Below are 20,032 nucleotides of genomic sequence, written 5' to 3' on the forward strand. Positions count from 1 at the left end.
TATAACACTCACTGCATGGCCCAAGATTCCATTCCTTGGAATCCGTGAGGCCAAGAACCCCAGGTCAGAGAACAGGAGGCTTGCCACCACCTTGGGAGCTCTGGGAGCCAGAGAACAGGTGGCTTGCCATCATCTTGGGAGCTCTGGGAGCAAAGATCCCCGGTAACATCAGAATGGGGCACATATTAATTCCTTCCTGATAGACAAGAAGAAATAGGCACAAAAATATCGGTAGAGTTTCCTACTACTGTAAATTCTCAATAAATCTTCATGCTACATATGTAAAATACCTTTTGCTGTTAAAAGAAACTGATTAGAGGCCTGGGCGTGGTGGCTCATGCCTGTAATCCCAGCGCTTTGGGAGGCTGAAGTGGGTGGATCACCTGAGACCAGGAGTCTGAGACCAGCCTTGCCAACATGGTGAACCCTGTCTCTACTAAAAATACAAAAATTAACCGGGCCTAGTGGTGCATGTCTGTAATCCAGCTACTCGGGAGGCTAAGGCATGAGGATCGCTTGAACCTGGGAGGCAGAGGTTACAGTGAGCTGAGATCATGCCACTGCACTCCAGCCTGGGTGACAGAGCGAGACTTTGTCTCCAAAAAAAAAAACAAAAACAAAAAACAAAACAAAAAAACCCTCATGAGAATCAAGTGAGAGTGTGTATGGGAAAGTTTGCTTTCTTTTTCTTCCTCACTGTCTGTAAAGCATGGATGTGAAAAATACTCAATTTTCTTGATGGAGAATGTTCACAGAAAAATGAGGAGAGAGCAAATGGGTTTTCTTTTCATTTGTTTCAGGATGGGAGGAGTTAAACAGGAAATATTGCTATCTTGCAGATCTGTGAATTTGCTGACTTTTTTTTTTCTTTTGAACTTCTAAATATGGTTAGTTTCTTGAGTCCCTGAAAATGGGACAGCAGTTGTTTATTTATTTATTTTTTGAGACGGAGTCTGGCTGTGTGTCCCAGGCTGGAGTGCAGTGGCGTGATCTCGGCTCACTACATCCTCCACCTCCTGGTTTCAAGCAATTATCCTGCCTCAGCCTCCTGAGTAGTTGGGATTACAGGCGCACACCATCACACTAGGCTAATTTTTGTGTTTTTAGTAGAGATGGGTGTCAGGCCTCTGTGCCCAAGCTAAGCCATCATATCCCCTGTGACCTGCACATATATGTCCAGGTCCAGATGGCCTGAAGTAACTGAAGAATCACAAAAGAAGTGAAAATGGCCGGTTCCTGTCTTTTTTTTTTTTTTTTTTTTTTTTTTTTGAGACGGAGTCTTGCTCTGTCGCCTGGGCTAGAGTGCAGTGGCCGGATCTCAGCTCACTGCAAGCTCCGCCTCCCGAGTTTATGCCATTCTCCTGGCTCAGCCTCCGGAGTAGCTGGGACTACAGGCGCCCGCCACCTCGCCCGGCTAGTTTTTTGTATTTTTTTAGTAGAGACGGGGTTTCACCGTGTTAGCCAGGATGGTCTCGATCTTCTGACCTTGTGATCTGCCCGTCTCAGCCTCCCAAAGTGCTGGGATTACAGGCTTGAGCCACCGCGCCCGGCCAGGTTCCTGTCTTAACTGATGACATTACCTTGTGAAATTCCTTCTCCTGGCTCAGAAGCTCCCCCACTGAGCACCTTGTGACCTCTGACCCTGCCAACCAGAGAACAACCCCCTTTGACTGTAATTTTCCACTATCTACCCAAATCCTATAAAATGGCCCCACCTCATCTCCCTTTGCTGACTCTCTTTTCAGACTCAGCTCGCCTGCACCCAGGTAAAATAAATAGCCTTGTTGCTCACACAAAGCCTGTTTGGTGGTCTCTTCACACGGACGCGCGTGACAATGGGGTTTCACCATTTTGGCTACACTGGTCTGTAACTCCTGACCTTGTGATCTGCCTACCTCATCCTCCCAAAGTGCTGGGATTACAGTGGCATGAGCCACTGCACCTGGCCTGGGCCAGCTGTTTGTAAGGAAATCAAGATATTGTTTCTAAATTCTGATGATTTCCTCCAAAATGGAGGCAGAGAAGATTGAGGAGCTAGGCTGGAGTGGTGGCTCATGCCTGTAATCCTAACAGTTTGGGAGGCTGAGGTGAGAGGATCACTTGATCCCAGAAGTTTGAGACCAGCCGGGGCAGCATGATATGACCCGGCCGCTATTAAAAATGAAAAATTAGCAAGGTGTGGTGGTTGCACCTGTGGTCCCAGCTACTCGGGAGGCTGAGGCAGGAGAATTGCTTGAGCTCAGGAGGTTGAAGCTACAGTGAACTGTGATTGTACCACTGCACTCTAGCCCGGGTGACAGAGTGAGACCCTGTCTCAAAAAAATAAAAACAAACAAAACCAAAAGCAATTCCAGGAGCTGCCAAGTTGACACCATAGGTGTGCGATTCCTTGACCTATCCCCTCCTTAAAATACTGTTCCTAAGGTTCAGCCTAGAAGAGCCTGGACGGTAGGGCCTAACAGAGTGGAGATTACATGACTGGACCAGACCCCCTCTACAATCTGCATGTTCTGCAAAGGTGGGGATGCAAAATGGGGTTTTTTTTTTGTTTTTTTGTTTTTTTTTTTGAGACGCAGTCTCGCTCTGTCACCCAGGCTGGAGTGCAGTGGCGCGATCTCGGCTCACTGCAAGCTCCGCCTCCCAGGTTCACGCCATTCTCCTGCCTCAGCCTCCTGAGTAGCTGGGACTACAGGCGCCCACCACCACACCTGGCTAATTTTTTTGTATTTTTAGTAGAGACAGGGTTTCACCGTGTTAGCCAGGATGGTCTCGATCTCCTGACCTCATGATCCACCCGCCTCGGCCTCCCAAAGTGCTGGGATTACAGTTGTGATCCACTGCGCCTGGCCTAGGTTATGTTTAATAGCATAGGTGAAAGGAGAAGTTTCCTTCTAGGTCTTCTCTTTGTTAACTGTGTGAACTCTGTGCCAGGGACTCACTGTCTGTAAGCTTCACGTTCCTGTCTCTAAAATGGAGGTAATGAGAGCATCCTACCTCCTGTGATTGAGTGTAGTGTGGAGCAGTAGTGAAGCATGGATGTGGAGCTGGACTGACTGATTTCCAAGCACTGCTGGCTGGTTTTTCTTTCTTTCTTTCTTTCTTTTTTTTTTTTTTTTGAGATGGAGTCGCACTCTGTCGCCCATGCTGGAGTGCAAGGGCATAATCTCGGCTCACTGCAACCTCCGCCTCCTGGGTTCAAGCAATTCTTCTGCCTCAGCCTCCCGAGTAGCTGAGACTACAGGTGTGCACCACCATGCCCAGCTAATTTTTGTAGCTTTAGTAGAGACAGGTTTCACCATATTGGCCAGGCTGGTCTTGAACTCCTGACCGCGTGATCTGCCCACCTGGGCCTCCCAAAGTATTGGGATTACAGGCGTGAGCCACCGCACCCAGCCCTACTGCTGGCTTGATTGCCTATGAGATCTGTGTGAGCTTGGTCAAGTTCTTTACCTCTGTAGGCCCTAGTTTCCCCATATGGAGAATGGAGGTAACAAGAAGACCTAGCTCTTAGTGTTGCTATTTTTTTTTTTTTTTCTTGAGGTAGAATCTCACTCTGTCACCCAGGCTGGAGTGCAATGGCTCAATCTTGGTTCTCTGCAACCTCCACTTCCCGGGTTCAAGTGATTCTCCTGCCTCAGCCTCCCCAGTAGCTGGGATTACAGGTGCCCGCCACCAGACCTGGCTAATTTTTTTTTCTTCTTATTTTTAGTAGAGATGGGGTTTGACCATATTGGCCAGGTTGGTCTCGAACTCCTGACCTCAGAGGATCCATCCACCTCAGCCTCCCAAAGTGCTGTGATTATAGGCATGAGCCACGGTGCCCAGCCAATAAATTAATAAATTAATAGAGGTAAATGAGGACAGTGCCAGGGACCTAGTAGAACTCAGTAAATGTTAGTTCTTTGTGCCATTATTAGAAGCAGAAAAGAAATTGGAGGAACCAATGTCAAAAGGCCTTAGTAGTGATACCCAGCATCCTGGTGAATATGAAGGGAATGCAGGGTACAAGACAATCTTACAAGGCATGACTTCTTTGCCAGGAAAAGTCCCTTGAACAGGCATCTATACTCCACTTACAGATGGGTGCTGGGAATCTAATCATTAGAGAACAAATTCATCAGTTTAAGACAATATGTCTTGATTATCTATTGCTACTTAAAAACTACCCCCCACATTTAGTGACTTTAAATAACAACCATTTGTTTTTCACAGTTCTTTGGATTGTCTGGGCAGTTCTGCTTCACGTGGTGTTGGTGGGGACTGCAGTCACCTGGGGGCTCAACTGGGTGGGACATTCAAGAGGGCTCACTCACAAGGCAGGCAGTCAGTGCTGGCTGCTGGCTGGGAGCTCAGCTGGAGCTGCCAAACAGGCACTTCTGTTCTCCTCTCCATACCCTCTCCATGTGGCTTTGGTTCCTCACAGCATGTGTCTGGGTTCCAAGAGGTAGCTAGCTGCCAGTTCTCTGAAAAGCTGGGCTCAAAAGTCCCAGAATGTCACTTCGGCTGCATTCTGTTGTTCAGCCAGCCACGGGGCCAGCTCAAATGTAAAGAAAGGAAAAATAAGCTCCATCTCTTGATGTGAGGAACAGTATGTAAGGACAGGAAGGGGCTGTCTTAGGAGACTAGCTACTGTATTATTTATCTATTGCTGTGTAATAAATTACCCCCACATGTAGCCAGTTAAAACAATAAAACAATGAACATTTATGATCTCACATGGTTTCTGAGGGTCAGGAATCTGGGAATGGTTAGCTGAGTGGTTCTGATTTGAGTCTCTTAGGATGTTGCAGTCAAACTGTCAGCCAGTGCCGCAGTTTCTGAAGGAGCTGGAGTATCCGCTTCTAATCTCACTCGTGAGGCTGTTGGCAGGAGCTTCAGCTGCTTGCCACGTGGTTTTCTCCATCGGGCTATTCATGACGTGGCTTTCCCCAGTGGGAATGGTTACCTAAGAAAAGAGGAAGAGAGGGAGAGAGACAAAGAGAGGGAGAAAGAGAGACAAAGCCCTTAAGATGAAAGCCAAAATATTTTTATAACCTAGTCTTGGAAGTGATGTATTATCACTTCTGCTGTATGCTATTGGTAATACAAATCAAACCAAGTATAACATGGGAGGCAGCTGCAAAAGGGTATAGCTTGGGGATCACTGGCAGTCATTTCAGAGGCCACTTACCACACTGCTACACAGTGGTGCTGTGCATAAGAAGCTTCCCAGGTTGGGCTTGGTGGCTCACTCCTGTAACTCCAGCACTTTGGGAGGCCAAGGCAGGAGGATCACTTGAGCTCACGAGTTTATGACCAGCTTGGGCAACATGGCAAAATCCTGTCCCTACAAAAAAATACAAAACTTAGCTGGGTGTTGTGGTGCACACCTGTAGTCCCAGCTACTCAGGTGGCTGAGGTAGGAGGATTACTTGAACCCAGGAGGTTGAGGCTGCAGTGAACCCTGAGCATACCACTGCACTCCAGTCTGGGCAACACAACGAGACCCTGTCTCTAAAAAAAAAAAAAAAAAATCCCAAGAGCTTGTTACATATGCAGATTTCTTGGCTGAGATTCCAGTGTGGACCATACTTTGGGAAACCTTGGCCATACCAAGGCTTTAGTCTTTTTGATAGTCTGATGCCCAAACGGCTGCTAATTTTTTGCTGTGAGCACACGTTTACTTCAGTGAGTAGAAATGGGTTTTTCTTCTACCTCCCAGTAGGTTTTGATGCCTACTAAGCATGAAGGCTACAGCATTCTGGATTGTTTGGAGAAGATGCCACTGACAGTATAGATTTGGGGTTTTGGGTTATTCACATATATTTTATTTTTCCTAAACTGCAAATTCAAGCGATTGATTAGGTTACATGTTCCCAAGGTAAGAGTCCATATCAGTGGCTACCTACAAGCAGAAGCATATCATCATATGCATATATATTCGATGATGTCACTGCCACTGGATTTCATGAACATCCCCAGTAAGACACTAAGTTCTTTCTGGTTTGACTCATCACCATGAGAAATGCCTCTAAAATGTATTTTGTTTCATCCCTCCCTTCTCACCCTCCTTCTTTCCTTCCCTCCCTTCCTTCCCTCCTTCCTTTTTTTCCAACAAAATACTTAGGTTGGAGTCACCTTTTGGTCTGTCTGCTTAAGTCACAATGATTCTCCCTTCTTTTCTGCTTCCCTTCCCAGTGTTCCCCACTAATTATGTTTGAACCACATATCCCTGGACACCTGAACATAGCAAATAGGATCACTGTGGACACTCAACTCAAGCTAGGCAATTCCATTTCCTCCCTGGAGTTGGGACTTGGGACTGAAGGGGAGACAGCAAGAGATTGATCTTTTCGCATCACTGGACTTGCCCCATGTAGGTGCAAAAATTATGGTGAAACTCAGTCTCTCCACCACCACCCTGTTCCTTTTGTTGTGTTGTCTATAGTTTAAAGAGTAAAACAGATGTTAGGAAGATTGGTTATAGAAGATGGGAGTGTGGCCAGGCACAGTGGCTCACACCTGTAATCCTAGCACTTTGGGAGGCCAAGGCCGGTGGATTGCCTGAGCTCGGGAGTTTGAGATCACCTTGGGCAACATGACGAAACCCTGTCTCTACTAAAATACAAAAAAATTAGCTGGATGTGGCGACGTGCTCTTGTAATCCTAGCTACTCGGGAGGCTGAGGCAGGAGAGTTGCTAGAACCTGGGAAGTGGAGGTTGCAGTGAGCCGAGATGGTGCCACTGCACTCTACCTTGGGTGGCAGAGTGAGACTCTGTCTCTAAAAAGAAAAAAAGAAAGAAAGAAGATGGGAGTGTGATTTAGATTGCAGATGGCTTTCCATGTTTTTTATCAGTCTTTTCCTGAAGCTTGGCTTGGATTACATGAGCTTCCCATGTAGGCCTGTAATAATATGCCTCCCTACCTGTCTTTGAATTTAAGTTAGCTCCCATAGGTCTCTGTTACTTAACTACTAGTACAATCCATATATACAAGCACTGTGGCTGTATCTTTTTTTTTTTCTTTCCAAGATGGAGTTTTGCTCTTGTTGCCCAGACTGGAGTGCAATGATGCGATCTCAGCTCACTGCAACCTCCGCCTCCCCGGTTCAGGTAATTTTCCTACCTCAGCCTCCTGAAGAGCTGAGATTACAGGTATGCGCCACTACGCCTGGCTAATTTTTTGTATTTTTAGTAGAGACAGGGTTTCTCCATGGTGGTCAGGCTGGTCTTGAACTCCTGACCTCAGATGATTCACCCGCCCTGGCCTCCCAAAGTGCTGGGATTACAGGTGTGAGCCACCGCGCCTGGTCGCACCGTGGTTCTATCTTAACCTGGTGAGTTTAGGTGCTGGAAGAGAAGATGCTTGCTGAAGCCACATGTAGAATGGACACATGCACATAGGGTGATGAGAGTGCTGAGCAGGGATTTCTACTCCACCTGGGAGTGCTGGCAAAGGTTTTGCAGGGCAAGTGATATTTGAGCTGAGGGTTGAAGGCTTCTAGGAACAATATTTTTAGTAAATTTTCTAGTAAACAATTGTTTACTAGAAACAATAAGGGTATAAGTCTGTTGTGGCTAGGCTGGTGTGTAAAAGCCCGAGAGAGAGCAATTGTAAAAACCAGAGATATAATTCGGTGTCAGAAAGGTCAAGAGTCTCTCATTGCATGCTATAAATAATAGGACATATTTTCAAAAGAGAAATGAAGATAATCTAAGAGCATAATTTGGAAACAATCGGTGTGGAATACCTCCTCATTATGGATTCATTTGCTACGTACTGTGGTAGTGCTGACCCTTGTAAATGTCTTTGAAATTCAAATGACTCTCACATGTACCTTCTATGAAGTTTGGCGTATACTTTAGAGGAAGCTATTGGAAACAATCAATAATCTTTCATTCTGGTTGCAATATTTCTGTGGCATGTAAATAGCATTAAGAAAAAGACCTCCACCATCACATTTGATTCAGGCACATGTGAATTACAAACAAAAGCAATTTGAAGTTAATTTAATGGTAGTGGGAGATTCATTATTTACTGTTCTTTGGCTATACACAGTGTAGTAAGGTAGATTTCTATATTATTATTATTTTGCCTCATATTCTCTTTGTCTTTCACAGTCATGGTTTAATGTATTTCCTGGGATCCTGGCTCTCTCATTTTCATTTTTTCTCTCATTTGCTTTTTTTTTCTTATATAGTTATGATTGTATTTTAAATTTAATTCTTTTCTTCATTTGTTTGTTTTTGCATGCTGTAACTATACATCTCTCATTTTCTTTCACGTGGGCAAAGTTAACTGTGAATTATTCGTGGATTTGTAACCAGATTACTGGGTCACATGGACCCTTAGTTTTCCACCTTCTTCTTCCATTTGCTGCTCACTGACATGTCCATTGGTAATTATCCAGGGATGAAGGAGGAAAAAGAACTGGAATAGTTAAACGTTGGTGATTTTTGAGCAAATTTGATGAAAAATTAGTGAGAAAAGGATTTGAAACTCCTGGCTATAAGAAGAACTTTGATCATCAATGGAGTTGATTTATTTGGGAATACTGACTTTCCTGATTAGACTACTAGGTTGTGGAGGGAAAGGCTAACAGGATTCTAAAGACAAACCCAGTTTTGGGTAAAACTTGTGTTTTGCCCATACCTAAAAGAGTTTTGGACCCTGGGGTTCTTTTCTGAAGTTTTAGCAAGCTGTAAGGAAAAAGTTTTCTTTTAAGAAAATGGGTCTGGCTGGGTGTAGCGGCACATGCCTGCAGTCCCAGGTATGTGGAGGCGGAGGGAAGAAGATTGCTTGAGCCTGGGAGTTGAAAGCTGCAGTGAACTGTGGTTGTGCCACTGCACTCCAGCCTGGGCAACAGAGTGTGACCCTGTCTCTAAAGGAAGAAGAAGAAAAGAAGAGGAAAGAAGGAAGAAGGAAGAAGAAGAAGTAGAGGAGGAGGAGGAGGAGGAGGAATAGGATGAGAAGGGAGAAGGAGGTGAAGGAAGAGGAGGAGGAGGAAGAAGAAGAAGAACAACAACAGTCTAATGGGGAACCGTAGACCATACCTCATGGGATAGCTTGCTTCTCATTTGTGAGAGCAGGACAGCCAGAGTTCCCACTCTCTTTACTGAAAGTTGAAGGTAGGTGATATGACTTTCAGGTCATGGATGTGTGTCTCCACTTTGCCACATGGCTAGCGTTATCACATAGCTAGTGTTGGATCACTAGCTATGTGATAACAACGAAAGCAATACAAATAATAAAAACAACACTGGTGATTTATTGTGCTATTGTTATATGGTAGACATTTTACTTATATTTTTATACTTTGTTCTTGCAAAAAGACTTAGGATATAGGGAAATCATCATGTCTAGTTTCTACATAGGAAACCTAAGTCAGAGAGGTTAGTGTGCCAAGATTACCTGGTGAGTAATGGACAGAAGGCTAACTCTGGAGCCTTTGTTTTTAACCACTATGTTATACTTCTGCTGGGGCTCAGAAAGTGGTACTTCAAAGTATGGCACTTTGGCATGCTGAGCACTTTAAAATTAAAGGATTGAAAGTAAAAATATCCTGGAGGGGTGCATCATTCCTGGAGGTACTGCAATACCAATCAATGTGCGGAGTGGATGGAGCAAGCTCCTATTCTATCTCCCTGCTCCAAAAATCCATTTAGTATATTGCCCTTGGATAGAGGACATATCAAATATTAAACGGATAAGAGCAGCTACTACACTTGATCTTAGCCAAAAGGTCGAGAAGCAATAAATTAAAGGATGTCAGAAGGCCTCAGAAGCAACCTCAGAACCAAGGTCTCTTAGATTTCCTGCCTTGCTGTCTCTTACCCTTCATTCTGTCTTGAAGCAAGTCATAGAAACCAGAATTCCTCTTCCCCAGGGTGGGTCATAGAAACTAGAACTTCTCCTTTCCAAAGCCAGCCATAAAAACTAGAATAATTACTGTAAACTTTCTTTACCATTCTGGCTAGGAGCTGGCCATAAAGAAATTCTCTGGCTTATCCTTGTGCAATATTAGGTCAGAAGACTGTCATTCCAGAGGGGTCCTGCCTCATCCATACCTAGGAGGAAGAAATGCTACAACACAGAGGGCAAGAAGAATCTGCATAGGCCTTGTTGGGTTTCCCCATGCAGTCTATTAGCATTGGGTCATACTCTTTTAGTTCAATCATATTTCTACATGGCTATCCATTTTTCATCCAGTCTAAGCATAAAAATGGACAGCTGGCTGGGTATGGTGGCTCACATCTGTAATTCGAGCACTTTGGGAGGCCAAGGTGGGCGGATCACCTGAGGTCAAGAGTTTGAGACCAGCTTGGCCAACATGGGGAAACCTCGTCTCTACTAAAAATACAAAAATTAGCCAGGCGTGGTGGTGGGCCCCTGTAATTCCAGCTACTTGGGAGGCTGAGGCAGGAGAATTCTTGAACGTGGGAGATGGAAGTTGCAATGGGCTGAGGTTGTGCCACTGCACTCCAGCCTGGGCAACAAGAGTGAAACTCCATCTCAAAAAAAACAAAAACAAAAACAAACCAGACAACTTTCCCTATATCTTTGGGTGTTCATTCTAAAGGCTCCTGTGTCACATAAAACTTTGATTAAATAAATTTGTTATGCTTTTCTCCTGTTAACCTGTCTTTGTTATAGGAGTGTCAGTCGTGACCCTTATGATGGGGGAGGAAAAATGTCACATCTTTCTGTCCCTACACTTTTCTCCCAGAACTCAATTGCCTAGTCTTTCTTTTTACAAAACGAAGACTCGTGATTGTTCTGACACCCTCCTTCTGTTTGAGAGGATCAAATGAGATTGTGAAGGGGGAAATGTCTTGAAGACTATAAAGTAGCAGAAAAATATAAGCAATTATTAAGATGGACATGCCAGAAGAAAGAGAGCCAGAGAGCAGGCTCCCTGGAGTGAGAATTAGACTTTGACCTTCAACAAAAGGGCTGCCCTGCATGTGCTGAGAGCCCAAGCTGGGAACCTGGGTCCTTATTCCACAGCTGTCAGAATGGCAGGGACAGGGGACTGGCGCCAGGCCTGGGCATCCAGGCGTGAGTGGCAAGGCACTCTTCACTAGAGTCTCTGGGCAGATTCACTCAGAGCTTGACCTTTTGAATGTAAAACACTTGTCAGGTTGCCAAGTGCCAGCCAGTCAGGGAATGGATTCAGCCAGGATAATAGTATTTCTGTGGCTTTCTCAGGGATGCTTGCTCTGTGACTGTGGCCTACAGGGTCTCTTTTGGAGAGAAATGACTTCTACCAAACTCAGGGTATACCTGAAAACAGGAAACTCTCCACTATCTGGTTGGTGTTTCTCTTTCCCTCCCTCTATGTATGTATGTGTGTGTGTGTGTGTGTGTGTGTATATATATATATATATATATATATATATATATATATTTTTTTTTAAAGAGACAAGGTCTTGCTCTGTCACCCAGGCTGCAGGACAGTGGCATGACCCTAGCTCACTACGGCCTTGAGCTCATGGGCTCAAGCAATCCTCCTGCCTCAGCCTCCCAAAGTGTTGGGGTGACAGGCATGCACCACTGCACTGGTCTCTCAATTTTTAAAAACCTTGTCTCCATTTTATAAATGTCATACTTTCTATAATTTGTATTAAAGACATAGTTATATATGTTTTTCATTGACTAACTATAAAATTTTGTCGTTTATCTGAATAAGTATTCTCAAATGATATTCCTTACTTTCCCCTCCCCTACCCCAATTCTAGAAAAATCTCTCTGGGTAGGACTAGGGGACAAGGAATGCTTATTCTCTTGGGAGTCATTAATATAAATACTATGCTTACAGAAGTGTCTTAGTTGATGCATTTGGACAAGAGAGTTCTGTGAAAAATAAAATAGGGGACTGTTCTAAGAACTGTTTTTTTTTAATTTTTTTATTTTTAGTAGAGACAAGGTCTCACTATGTTGCCCAGACTGGTCTTGAACTCCTGAGCTCAAGCAGTCTGCTTGCCTCCATCTCCCAAAGTGTTGGCATTACAGGCATAAGCCACCGCCTCTGGCCTATAAACTTGTTATTGATGGAAAGTTTTCCTTTAGGAGCCAAGCCGCAGAGGCTAGCATAAGTTAGTGATTTTCAGTTATACATGTACAGCCACTGATTATTGCCTAGACTGTGAATTCATATCATGGTTGCTTAAAGGTTTACAATTCAATTGTAAAATGGCTATAAACGCCTCCCATCTTGGATTACACTCCCCTTTGCCTCCTGACTTTGCTCTTCCTTCTATCAAGTGCTTTGGGAGGCTGAGGTGGGAGGATCAAGAGATGAAGGTGGCCCACAACTGTAATCCCAGCACTGTGAGAGGCTATGGCAGGCAGACCACTTGAGGCCAGGAGTTCCAGACCAGCTTGGCCAATGTGGTGAAACTCCACTAAAAATAGAGAAATTAAGCGGATGTAGTGCTGCATGCCTGTAGTACCAGCTACTCGGGAGGCTGAGGTATGAGAATCGTTTGAACTTGGGAGGCGGAGGTTGCAGTGAGCTGAGATTGCACCACTGCACTCCAGCCTGGGAAACAGAGCAAGGCTCTGTTTCCAAAAACAAAACAAACAAACAAAAAACAAACAAACGATGAAGTTTAGTTTATCTACTTCTTGAATCTTGAATCTGGGCTTGGACATATGACCTGCTTTGGTCAAAGGAACATTAATGGGAGTGAAGCCACCCTAAACTTTCCAGTCCTAGTCAAGCTTCCAGCTGACGGCACAGATTTGCCAAGCTGACCCAGACCAGAAAAACTGCCCAGCAGACCCATAGAATCAAGAGACTTTGGCCAGGCACGGTGTCTCACGACTGTAATCCCAGTGCTTTGAGGGGCTCAGGTGGGAGGATCACTGTAGGTCAGGAGTTCCAGACCAGCCTGGCCAACATGGTGAAACCCCGTCTCTACTAAAAATACAAAAATTAGCCAGGTATGGTGGTGCATGCTTGTAATCCCAGCTACTTGGGAGGCTGAGGCAGGAGAATCTCTTGAGCCTGGGAGGCAGAGGTTGCCGTGAGTTGAGATCCTGACACTGCACTACTCTAGCCTGGATGACAAGAGCGAAACTCCATCAAAAAAAAAAAAAAAAAAAAAAAGAGAGAGAGAGAGAGAGAGAGAGGGACATAATAGACATAATATGTTTGTTGCTTTAAGCCACTGGGTTTTGTAGTATTTTATTATATAACAAAGCAAATTGATTTAAATTCTAATTTAAAAAATTTTCAACTCAAATTCTTAGTCTACTAGAAGGGTTTGGAAGCTAAGGCCATTGGACTGACTCTGTGTTTTTGTAAATAAAGTTTCATTGAAACGTGGTTGATCTGTTATGTAATTTCTTTCACTACTTTTGAACAGTGATTGAGTAGTTGCAAGAGAGGTTGTATGGACCTCAAATACAAAAATATTTGCTATCTGTCCCTTTAAGAAAAAGTGTGGTTATCCCTACAGAGAATTGTTTGTGTTTTTGTAATTGTTGTATAGGAGTTCTTTTTTTTTTGAGACGGAGTCTGAGTTCAAGCGATCCACCCACCCTGGCCTCCCAAATTGCTAGGATTACAGTTGTGAGCTGCTGTGCCCAGCCAAAACTTTCCTTATATTTTTAATTTAAAAGTCTTGTTTTGACATTTATGTCCTTATTACATCTGAAGTTGATTTTTGGATATAGTGTGAGGCAGGAATCTAATTTCTCCTTTTCCAAATGGATTACATTTTTAAAACGTGCTTCATTTCTTGAAGTTATTCCTTTCCCCAGTGATGTGACATGCCACCTCTGTTGTGCATCAACATTATGAAATGTGCGGGTTTGTTTTGAAGCTCTCCATTCCATTTCATTCCCTTCCATTCCACTCCATTCATCCCATTTGTCAATTTATCTGACCTTGCACCAATATAATTATATTTCTATAGGTTTATAATAATTATAAAGTATTACTATAGGTAATTACTATAGGCTTATAATACTGAATTGCTAATTACAATAGGTTTATAATAGTTAATAAAGTCATAATTAGTGTAGGTTTAGTATAATTCCTGATAGCTTGTGTGGCAAATCCTCTGCCCTGCTCTTCTTTGGAGGATCCTAATTATTCTTTGTGCTTTCCTCTTCCATGTATATTTTGGAATCATTTTATCAGCTTCCATGTAAAACCCTGTTGAAGTATTGTGTTGAATCTATAGATGAATTAGGAGAGAATGCATATCTCTACAATTTTGTCTTTCTACCCATGGACATGGTATATTTCTCCTTCTATTCAGATTTTAATATCATAATAAAGTTTTATACTTTCCTCTGTAGTTCTGACATATCTTTAGTTCTTTTTTCTATGTAGAAAAAAAGTATTTTCTTAACTATTGTAAACAGATTTTTAAAAAATTATATTTTATAATTGTTTGTTTCTGGTATATGGAAATACAACATAAAAATATTGATTCTACAATAGAATGGAGGCTCCTCAAAAAATGAAAAGTAGAACTTCCATGTGATCCAGCAATTCCACTACTGGATATATATCCAAAAGGAAGGAAATCAGTATAACAAGGAGATATTTGCACTCCCATGTTTATTGCAGTACTATTGACAATAGCCAAACTGTGGAATCCACCAAAGTGGCCACCAGTGAATAAATGGATAAAGAGAATGTGGTATATGTACACAATGGAATATTATTCAGCCATAAAAAGAATTAAGTCTTGTTATTTGCAGCAACATGGATGAAACTGAAGGGCATTATATTGAGTGAAATAAGTCAAGCACGGAGAGATTCATATGCAGGAGCTAAAAAAGTGGATCCCATGAAGATAGAGAGTAGATTGGTGATTCCTAGAGGCTGAGAAGGGGAGGTGGAGTTGGGAGGGATGAAAGGGAAAAAATAATATAAATGAATTTATTACCACTGAACTGCACACTTAAAGATGGTAAAAATGGTAAATTATATATGTTTATTTTACCTCAATAAAAACATTTTAAATGTGAAAGAATCCTATAACCAGGCTTATTGCTAAACTTTAATTCTCATAGTTTGTCTATTCTATTGAGTTTTCTTTTTAAACAATAATTTAATATACAATTTAGTATGGATTTATTTTTTCTTCCAATTCCTAAAACTTCAATTTCTTTCTTATACCTATATTGGCTCAGACCTTCACAATGTGAATAGTAGTGGTATTAGTGGGATCTTGTCCCATTCCTGATTTTAAAAGGAAAGATTTTAGCATTTCCCCATTTAGAATAATGTTTGCTCTAGATTAATTATAGATACTTCTGTGTCTTCGTGGTATGTTCTCATCATTCTTTGAGCCCTTCCTTTCTTTCTGGAACAAAATATGTTTCAAGTTTATCTTATATTTCCCTACCTAGCCCTGCAGTCCGCCATTTCTCCAAAGAGCTTTGATTTTCTTTAGTGGGGAATGGTATGTAGGAACCAAGACCTGGGCACTAGGAGTACTCACTGGTACTGGTATGTCATGCTCCTAGGCCATCTTAGTGGATAGAATGGACACATACACACATATATATTTATTTCTCTTTATATTAAAAACCACGAGTCCACACCAATATCTCCAATTCCAATTCAACATCAGATTTATTTTTGTCCTCCTCTTTTCCATATTTGTAACTCCCTCCAGTGAGAAACCTGGTTCCCATTATCTTAGATGTATTCCATTATTTGCCCAATTCTCCCTGTATGTAATCAGTCTTGTAACATAGGTCAGAAGCCCATGAAGGGGAGAGGAAGCAGAAGGAACAGGGAAAGGAAACATGAAGGAGGGAAGAGAAGAGTTTTCTTTTTTTATTTTAATCTTTATTTTACAGAACCATCTTCCCTCACCTACAAATATGGAAGAAAAAAAGATGCAGGGCATGGGACAGGAGAAGTGCCCCAGAAACAGTCCAGTTTAATCTCTGCAGCTTGGAGTGGAGCTGAGTGCCTGGTGGCCAGTTCGCTCTTCCTCTTGTCTTCTAGGTGGCTCCTGACAGCTTTTTAAACCTTAATCTCCTTCGTTGTTAAAGAAAATCAGAACTTGGCAGTAGTTTAAGTGGTAAAAACAGATTTTGTTCAGTATTATTGCAATAGGGAAAAAGAGCCTTCAGGATAGAATTAGGTTGAATTCCAAATACAGCAGGGGCAAGTGGGAATTTATAGCCAAGGAACGGGGACGGCAGGCAGTCAGTGGATGGAAAATTACTAAGAGAAAACATCAGTGATAAGGGAGATTTTGACTGTACTGACCTAACCAGGCTTCTTGCTGCAGACAGACCAGGTGATCAGATATCACCTAGGGGATGGTGGAGGATGAGAAAACAGGTTAGATATCAGGGGTGATTAGGCCGGGTGCGGTGGCTCATGCCTGCAATCCCAGCACTTCGGGAGGCCGAGGCGGGCATATCATGAGGTCAGGAGATCAACACCATCCTAGCTAAAATGGCAAAACCCCATCTTTACTAAAAATAAAAAAAATTAGCCAGGCACGGTGGCGGGCACCTGTAGTCTCAGTTGCTAGGGAGGCTGAGGCAGGAGAATGGTGTAAACCCAGGAGGCAGAGCTTGTAGTGAGCCAAGATCATGCCACTGCACTCCAGCCTGGGTGACAGATTGAGACTCTCTCTCTCAAAAAAAAAAAAAAAAAAAAAAAAAAAAGATATCGGGGTGATTAGACATGCAGGATGGAGGATTTCTGTCTAAACCAACTTAGCAGGTTTCTTGCTAAAACTGGACAATGTAGAGATGGACATGGGAGTCCAAAAGTCAGGCCTAGGTGAAAAAGAGTTCAGGGGGGCCTGAGTAGAGTTTTGTAGAGAGGATCTTTGTCATGAGTTTGGAGAAAATACTTTTGAAGGCCAGGGAGGTGCCAGCCATGCGTTTCCACTGAACTCTGAGAGACTGCGGTGGGAGTTTGCACACCTCCACCTTCCGCTGCACAAAGCCCTCCTGGTCTGGCACACCATGCACGCACAGCAGCACCATTTCTTATTCAGCTTGCCCTGGCAGCTGTTTGTGTTGAGCACCTTGCCAAATTCCCACATCATCTCATTGGGCTCCATGGAGCCTGAGATCTTCATACTATATATAAAGCATAGCAAGTGTGGCTCTGCCTCTTCAAGTTTGAACATCTCCACTCAGTTTTTTAGGTTCCTTTTGGCAAACCTGAAACAAAGATGCCCCTGTATAAACTTGAAGGAGAACTTGCTGTTTGTGGCGAGGGCTGGCTGCATGGGGGACTGGCAGGCACATTGGCTGTGCCCCTGGCTTCTGCCCTATCTCCAGAACCTCTTGAGGATCCACCTTGCTCCTCTGAATGTTCTTAGTGCAGCAATTTTTAAGGACTGAATTGTGACCCCCATGTCCCCAACATTCATATGTCAAAGCCCTAATCCCCAGTGTGATTGTATTTGGAGATAAGGCCTTTGAAGAGGTGTTTTAAAATTAAGGCCTTTAAAGTTTTTTTGAGACAGAGTTTCGCTCTGTTGCCCAGGCTGGAGTGCAGTGGCATGATCTCGGCTTTCTCTGCCTCCCAGGTTCAAGTGATCCTCCTGACTTAGCCCCCCTAGTAGTTGGAATTATAGCCACCACCCCCAGCTAATTTCTGTATTTTCAGTAGAGACGGGGTTTCACCATGTTGGCCAAGCTAGTCTTGAACTCCTGGCCTCAGGTGATCCACCTGCCTCAGCCTCCCAAAGGGCTGGGATTACAGGCGTGAGGCACTGCGTCCAGCCAGGGCTTTAAAGTTTAAATAAGGGCATAAGGATGGGGTCCCAATCAAACAGGACTGGCTTCCTTATAAAAAGAGGAAGAGACACCAGGGATGCATGGGCACAGAGAAAAGACCATGTGAGGACACAGTGAGAAAACTCTGCAAGACAAGAAGGGTGGCCTCAGAAGAACCTAACCCTGTTGACACCTTGATCTTGGACTTCCAGCCTCTAGAACTATGAGAAAATAATTGCTGTTTAAGCTTCCAGTTTGTGGTATTATGGCAGCGCTTGCACACTAATACAGCAATTAAAGGTGGGAGTGGTAGGCTCCGTGAAACTCAAGCTTGGAGCTGGCAGAGACTCTGTGCTGCACCCTGTGGCATGGGAAAGTGTGCTGCTGTTGGTCTGATCTGCCAAAGGCTGGGGATGCAAAGGGATGGTGCAGACCTCCAGCTTGGACCTCTTGTAGCCCAAGAGCAGATCGAAAGGCATCGCCTTGTTGTACCTCTGGCCCATTGCAAGTCTTTTTTTCTTTTTTTTTTTCCTCGAGCATCTGAAATCCTTTATTGGACCATAATCGCTGTTTGCCAAATAGAAGACACAGAAAGCAGACGACAGTGAAAACAGAGCCCAGTGACCAGAGCCAGTCTCTTGGTTGGGGACCCTCCCCTACTACCTGGTGGACCAGCCTGGCGACCTCTGCCCCTCCCCGGACCCCCGGGGCCTTTGGCATAATGCTGATGAGGGGCTGCAGGCAGTGAAGCCCCTTGATTCAAAGCAGAGACTTGAGTGGGCGCTGGAGAGTGGGGGCAGTGGAGAGGCCAGGGAGGGCTCGGCGGGCCCCCCGGCTGGGCCAAGGCTAGTGGAGGAAGCCAGGAGTGGGCGAGATGGTGTCTATCTGTTTTTTGAAAAGGGGCACGTAGGGGCCTGCAAGCAGGTGGCGATGGCGGCTGGGGCGGGTCACACGCGGACATCCTTCTCATCACCTGTCTTGGGAACAGTTTCCAGCAGCGGTTCCCCAGGACCTGCCTCCATTCCCACCTTGGCCTCGCTGGCCTTAGAGTTGGGAACTCAGAGGCGGAGTCAAAGCAGCGCTGCATATGGTACTTCGCGTCTGTGGGGTCCACCTTGCTGATGGCGTCTTGCAGCATCTGCACGTCTTTCACATGGAAGCACTTCTGGAGTTCCTCGGGGAGGGGAGGGACTCGTAGCCCTCGATGGGGTCCAGGCCGCCAGGGCCGAGCCGCTTCTCGCGCTCCTCCTCCTCGTACTCCTTCATGGCCTTCTCGATGTGCAGTTTGGCACAGACCTGCACATGCTCCTTGAAGGCTTCCAGTTCGTCGTCGAAGCCCTCCATGTACTGGCAATCGGCTGTCTTAATCTTAGTGAAGAACTGCCGGAAGCAGGCCCGGGGGTCCACCTTCAGGCTCTTGGCCAGCTCCAGGATAAACTGCATGACGATTGTCTGGGGGACCACCTGCTCCATGAGTGCACATTTCTCCTCCACCTCTAGATCAATGCATCCGATGACCAAGTAATTGGCTGTCTCCTCGCACACCAGGTGGACGTTGTCTGACAGGTACTCTTGGCTGTCATCCCAGTGACGAGCCTGCCGAAGTGCTTGGTCTGTTTCTCGTACGTTTCCACGAAGGTCTTGTGTTTCTGCTCCCTCACCTCCTCTGAGTCCTCGTCCACCTTCTTGGGCTTGGTGTTGACCATTCTCTTGTTGAAACCGTCTTTTCTGAGCGTGTCCACGTTCCAGGGCATGTTCTTCTCCTTCTTGTGCATCTCCTCCAGCTTCTGCTCCCAGCCCCGATCCTCCTTGCGCAGCTGCTGTGCCTTGGCCTGCAGCAGCCCCAGCTCTGCCCTGCCACTCTCGGCTACCTCCAGCTCCTTCAGCTTCCTCTGGCACTCGGCCACCTTGCGCTTGCACTTGTGGCAGCCCCTGTCCAGTTCCTCCTTCTCCTTCTGGAACTGCTCCATGCGCTGCCCCCGGGCCTGGTGCCGCCAGTGGAAGAGGCTGGCCGTGTCGATGTCGGGGTGCGTCTCGTCTTCATCATTAGACACCTCTATGTGGTCCCACATGCTGTAGTCCACCATCTTGCCTTGGCGGCCCAGCCCACTCTGGCTCGGGTGGCGGCGGCAGTAGCGCTGGAGTATCCCAAGGCAAGTCTTAAATCTCTTCATGTGTGGAACCTACGGACACCATCAACTCTGTCTGTTGCCACGTGAGGGGGAAGGTCCTTGTAGTCATAAAATGGCTCCGCATAGGGTTTAGTTCATCTTTTTGAGGGATATGGAATACATTCATCCATGGAGCATTCATTATTTGTTCCAAAGAGTC

The 20,032-nt window shown here is 44.8% G+C and overlaps 1 non-coding gene and 1 pseudogene across 1 annotated transcript; both read right to left on the reverse strand.

The window, feature by feature from the left end:
• Positions 1 to 9,545: 9,545 nt before the first annotated feature.
• LOC115896742 lies at positions 9,546 to 9,735 on the reverse strand. Its single transcript, XR_004056636.1, has one exon. It is a non-coding gene; the product is annotated as a U2 spliceosomal RNA (small nuclear RNA).
• An 8,913-nt stretch (positions 9,736 to 18,648) lies between these two features.
• LOC104662407 lies at positions 18,649 to 19,788 on the reverse strand (annotated as a pseudogene).
• Between the last annotated feature and the right edge of the window lie 244 nt (positions 19,789 to 20,032).

Source organism: Rhinopithecus roxellana, chromosome 3 (assembly GCF_007565055.1).
Source record: "Rhinopithecus roxellana isolate Shanxi Qingling chromosome 3, ASM756505v1, whole genome shotgun sequence".
Taxonomy (NCBI): Eukaryota; Metazoa; Chordata; class Mammalia; order Primates; family Cercopithecidae; genus Rhinopithecus; species Rhinopithecus roxellana.